The sequence below is a fragment of the Silene latifolia genome, chromosome 11 (genome assembly GCF_048544455.1).
Source record: "Silene latifolia isolate original U9 population chromosome 11, ASM4854445v1, whole genome shotgun sequence".
Taxonomy (NCBI): domain Eukaryota; kingdom Viridiplantae; phylum Streptophyta; class Magnoliopsida; order Caryophyllales; family Caryophyllaceae; genus Silene; species Silene latifolia.
In genome coordinates, this window is record NC_133536.1 from 139,269,156 (window position 1) to 139,275,324 (window position 6,169).

At 39.6% G+C, this 6,169-nt stretch overlaps 1 non-coding gene across 1 annotated transcript; it reads left to right on the forward strand.

Moving 5' to 3' along the window:
* Positions 1-3,226: 3,226 nt before the first annotated feature.
* Positions 3,227-3,333, forward strand: LOC141616314 (small nucleolar RNA R71). Its single transcript, XR_012530670.1, has one exon. It is a non-coding gene; the product is annotated as a small nucleolar RNA R71 (small nucleolar RNA).
* Positions 3,334-6,169: the final 2,836 nt, after the last annotated feature.

Below are 6,169 nucleotides of genomic sequence, written 5' to 3' on the forward strand. Positions count from 1 at the left end.
TGTCTTTGCCTTTGGTGCCTTTGCCTTTGTTGCTTTTGTTGCTCCCTTAGTCCTTGCCATTGATGAATAAACCAAGAAAAGAGTGAAAAATCTTCAATTTCTAGTGCACCCAAATCGATTTAAAGATGAAAGGCTTTGCCTTTATGAATTCAAAAATCGACTCAAAGGTTGAAGATTTTGTGCTTGGTTTTGATTTTTGTTGAAAGAGGAGTGATTAATTTGTTGTTAAAAGGATGTTTTGATTTGATTTTGGTGAATGTTGTTGAGGAATCTTGTTTTTGTGATGGAGAGTATGAGGGTTTTGGAGTTATGGGGTTTATAGGTAGTGTTATGAATGAAGAAATGAAGAAATGAATGTGGGAGGGGGTTTATAATAAACCCGAAAAATTTGAAATGCAGGGGGAAGACGGGCGGATTTCCTTCGGGACGCCCGGATTCTGCCTGTTCTGGGTTTCAGAAATCTCGCCTAAAGACGGGCAGATTTGAATAAAGACGGGCGGATTTGAAAATGCGGGACGGGCGTCTTTCAGAGAAGACGGGCGGATTCCTTTACAGGGATTTTTCTTGTTTTCTCAGCCAAAAAGACGGGCGTCTTTCCTTTCAGGACGGGCGTCTTTCTGAAGACGGGCGGATTCTCTTGCAGCACGCTCGGATTTGTTGACTGTCAGAAATTTCAAAAATTCAGCTCATGATGGACGGGCGTCTTCTACCCAATATGCCCGGATTGCCTGAAGATGGGCGGATTCTCTTGAATCCGCTCGGATTCGACCCCTTTTACCCGGATTCAGTTCCATCCGTGTACTATGCATATCCTTTGTCATTCTTCCATTCTTCTTCATATCTCGTGTTCTTCATTGTGGGGGCACTACTAAGGCATGGATAGCCTAGGCAATTGCTATCCCCACACTAAGCTAAAGCACTACACATTAATTGAAATCATTAGTCCCTCCCTCACTTCTCTCAAACATGACAATTATCTTGATCAAAGTATAAAAATCCAAAAATAACAAAAATGTAATATAAGAATTGAAATGCGAGTTAGGGAGTTAGAAATATTTACAAATGGTGGTTTAGGGAGGACTCCACCAAACTCTCATTCTTGATGAGATGTCAAGGGGGCATGTCCAAGGTGTTGTCGATGTTGCTCAACACCTTAAAAAAGTAATCAAAAGCTTGTTCATTATCATGATAAAGATCTTCAATAGACCTTTGCCCTTGTTGTCGGTCTTGATCGATGGCATTACCAATGTAGGGATTAAAAATCCCTTCGAATTCGTCGTCCCAAAGACCACAAACTTCATTAAGTTGATCATTAAAAATCTCTTGATTTGATGGAGATAACTCTCCCATTTTCTTTTCTTGGCCAATAAGGCCATCTTCTTCATTGCTTGACTTTGGTGAGCTTTGTAAGCTCTCTTTGTCACAATTCACTTGCTCTTTGAATGGAGCATCTTCAATTTTCTTCTTCCATTGGAGTTCCGACTTCTTCCTATCATCCTTCCGGCTATAATGATCAATCATGAAACATGGTTCATGCAAACGTGGAGCTCTCATAGTCTTGTCAAGATTAAAAGTTATACTCTCATCTCCCACTTCTAGAGTGAGCTCTCCATATTTCACATCAATCACCGAACCTGCGGTGTGTAAAAAAGGTCTTCCTAGGATGATTGGAATGTTGGAGTCTTCTTCCATATCAACAATGACAAAGTCCACCGGGATGAAAAACTTCCCAATTCGTACGGGAACATCTTCCCATATCCCTAATGGTGTCTTCGTCGATCTATCGGCCATTTGGAGTGTGATATTGGTACATTTAAGCTCTCCCATCCCCAACCTTTTACTCACCGAGTACGGCATAACACTCACACTAGCCCCTAGATCACATAAGGCTTTGTTGATCGTGGTGTCGCCAATGGTACACGGTATTGAGAAGCTTCCCGGATCCTTTAGTTTTGGAGGTGAACTCCCTTGAAGTATTGCACTACTCACCTTGGTGGAGGCGATAGTCTCAAGCTTCCGGATCGACTTCTTCTTTGTGAGGATGTCTTTCATGTATTTCGCATAGGCCGGCACGTGATTGAATAATTCCGTAAAAGGAATTGAGACTTCCAAATTCTTCACAATTTCCATAAACTTTCCAAGTTGGTCATCAAATTTGGGCTTGGCTTGGCGACTTGGAAAAGGAAGTCTAATCACAATGGGCTCCTTCTCCTTGACCTTTTCTTCATTTTTCTTTGAAATTTCTTCTTTTGATGGTTCTCCATCCTTGGAGTTTTGCACAATTTCTTCCTTATCACTAGCTTCCACAACTTCATCCTCAACTTGCTTCTTTGGTGCTTCATACCTTGTACCACTTCTCAAGTGAATGGCACTAACCGTTTCATGTCTTGGGGGATTACTTTGAGGTGGTAATTGCCCCTTTTGTCTTTGTGAGCTTGAAGATGCTAGTTGAGTCAATTGGGTTTCCAACATCTTGGTGTGAGCTAGGATGTTGTTGATGGTGGTTTCCTTTGCTTCACTATCTTTTTGCATTTGAGTGAAAAATTCTTGTTGATTCTTTTGCATTTGGAGGACCGCTTTTTGAACATCAAAACCTTGGTCATTTTGGTGATTGTATGGATTTTGATTTTGGTAACCTTGGTTTTGGTTGTAAAAGGGTCTTTGATTTTGGTTTCTCATGGGAGGTGGGGTGTATGTTGTTTGAGGGTTTTGAACATTTTGACTTTTGTATGAGAGATTTGGATAGAATTTGGTGTTTTTATTGTAATAGTTGGAATAAGGGGTACCACTCTTGTATGCGTGGAAAGCATTCACTTGTTCATTTGTTCCCCTACATTCACTTTGATCATGTCCCAAAGTTCCACAATTCTCATATATCCCACTTGGGATTGATGAAGATGGCGTCATGGCATTAACATGATGCTTTGGTGATTTTGAGGCTTCTTCAAGTCTAGCCATAGCTTTTTCAAACTTCAAATTGATTGTGTCAATGTGAGCACTAAGTTTAGCACCCAATTGAGTAACGGAGTCCACTTCATGCTTTCCTCCTCTAGTAGCCTTGCGAGGTCTACTATATTGTGAGTTATGGACCGCCATTTCCTCAATTTTGTTCCAAGTTTGATTGTCATCAACTTCGGTGAACATTCCATTTGATCCCATGTTGAGAATGTTCCTTGAATCTTCATATAGACCGTTCCAAAATTGTTGTACCAAGAACCACTCGCTAAGTCCATGATGAGGACATGAGCGATAAATTCCCTTGAACCGCTCCTAAGCTTCATACAAAGATTCTTCATCCCTTTGCTTAAAACCCGTAATTTGAGCTCTTAGCATGTTAGTCTTTTTCGGTGGGTAGAATTTTTTGTAGAAAGCTAGAGCCAACTTCTTCCAAGAATCAATTCCGAGAGTGGCCTTATCAAGGCCCTTCAACCATTGTTTCGCGGTACCAATTAGAGAAAAAGGAAATAAGACCCATCGAATTTGGTCTTGAGTTACACCGGTTTGAGAAATCGCATCACAATAGTCACAAAAGGTTTCCATATGAGAATGAGGGTCTTCACTAGGCATCCCCCCAAATTGGCTCCTTTCGACTAGTTGGATAAATGCGGATTTGGCAATGAAATTTCCGGTCAAATGTTGTGGTGTGGGAGTACCATTGGGTAGGTTCTCCTCGGTGGGTACGGAATGTGATGAAAACTTAGGCATTGTGGGTTGATTTTGTGTTGTATTTTGTGTTGGGTTCTCCTTACCTTCTCTTGCAAAAGGGTTGATGAACTCAATAGTTGGTTGAATATCTACAACCTCACCAATACCTCTCAAATTTCTCCTAGCAAGTCTTCTATTGCTTGTCAAAGTTCTTTCAATTTCACGATCAAAAGGTAACAAATCACCTTGTGACCTTCTAGACATGCAAAATATCAAACAACTCGAAAACAATTAGAACAAACCTTGAGGAGTTTTACTTCCCCAAGGCAAAGAAAGACACAACTAATAACAATATAAGAAAATCTAAATCAAGATAACACCGTCCCCGGCAACGGCGCCATTTTTGGCCGGACTAAATCTTTTCGGTAAATTGTCGTTAGGAGCACCTAGACCAAAACACAATTTATAACTTCACAAACAACTCTACAATTAGTAAAGAGGCAAGTAAAGGTCGGATCCCAAGGGACGGGAATTGAGATGAGATTTCTATTGAAACTAGTGGTGTCTTAAGGGTGTCACAATTGGGTTGATGTAGAAGGTCACTAAACTAAATAGCAATGAAAGTAAACAAGCAAGATGAATTAAAAGGGTTGTAAACAATTGATAAAAAGCACTAGGGTGTCATGGGGTCATAGGGGAATCATGGGAATTGATCATACAAACATGTTCTCAAAATATAAGCAAGCAATTATTGTTGTGATGGATTGAGTTGGGTTATATCTTATAATCCTAGGAAAGTTCGGGTCCCGGAGCCGAATCGATTAGATTTTACAACACCTACAAGTCGACTTAATCTTCCCTACTCAACAACATGCATGGTCTAATGAGACTCGAGTTGGTTTATGTCTTACAAGTCTCATTGAAAAGATAGATGATGGGTAAAAAATGCAAGGATTCATAGGCTCGCATTTCATCAAACATAACATGTGCATGAGTTGAGATCAAAACAAGCAAGCAAATAAACCATGAAAGCATATTAATTTAAGCATGAATTATTCCCCATGTTGGTTTCCCCTAATTACCCATTAACCCTAGCTAGGTGACTACTCACTCATTATCATGTTGATCATGCTATCAAGGTTGTCAATCATACCAACAAAGTAAAACATGATGAATAAATGAAAATAATTAACAATAATTAAAAAGGGATTAAGAGGATTATACCTACTAATGATTCCAATAATAAAGCAAGAATAAAAGAAGTACTTGATGCTTGATTGAGAGGTTGTCAATCTCCCAATAATAACCCAAATAATCTTCAATTACCCAAAATAAAGGATGAACTAAAGAGTGATTTAGGAAATAAAACTTGTATTAAAACTTGATTAATTGTTGATTACAAAACTAAAGAGAGATTTGATTGATATTAACTACTCTAAGAATTGATAAGAAGAACATGCTCTTCTAATTAGACTAACGGGGTATTTATAGTGGAAATTAGGTGGATGCATTAGGGTTAACTAAGGGCTAAACTAGTAATTACACTTTTTAGATTTGACCAGGGAAACGCCGTTATTTTTCGAAGGAAGGGCATCTTTCTTTGAAGCTTGAAGAAACGGATTTGTGCTGGACTGGAATCCGTGCGTCTTAGGGACGGGACGGCCGGATTTGTGAGGCTCTGCCCGGGCGTCTTCAAGGGAATCCGGGCGTTTTCTGGGCTTGATGCCCGGGCGTCTTTGGGAGAAGACGGCCGGATTGTGGAGGTGGAGGACGGGCGTCTTCCAGTCAATCCGCACGGATTGCTGGACAGCTTCACTTCTTTCTTCTTTTCTTCCTTTCCTTCATAAAATCCTTGGGGATTTCCTCGGGGATGCAAGGATCCTTTCGCGTCATTTCCCAACTACTATAATATGTACAAAGGCCTTCTAATCTTGTTTCTCCTTGATGCTTGGTCATTGAATTCAATCAATTTAGTCTCATTTTGCCATGAAAATGCAAGGTTTGCACTCCTTTCCTACCAAGGACACAAAACCTCAAAGAATATGCAAAACAAATAACTAAAGACAATAAATGACCCAAATATGCACTAAAAAGCATGGGAACAAGGCTAATTCGGGAACTAAATATGCGCTAATTATGGTCACATCAGCACGCATCAGTAATTATAGGCCTAGAAGAACAAATTTCTTGGACTCTTCTAAACATGAACACAAAGCTTTCACAAAGCACCCAAACTCATCAGAAACGCACTATCAAGCATCTATGTAAACTTTCATTCATTAAGACTCTAAGCATATATTGGAGAAAGGCATGAACTTTTATACACACATTTCAACAAACACCTTATATGCGTGTTTACAAAGACCAAAAAATTTACCCAATTACCGAACATTAACAACACATATTCAAGTCTTAATCCTCACTTAGGTTCTCCTTAAACCTTAGGGGGTCACTACTCACACATAATTGAAAGACAAATGTAAACAATTACAAATGTAAACAATTGGAGAAAAGAAAACAAACA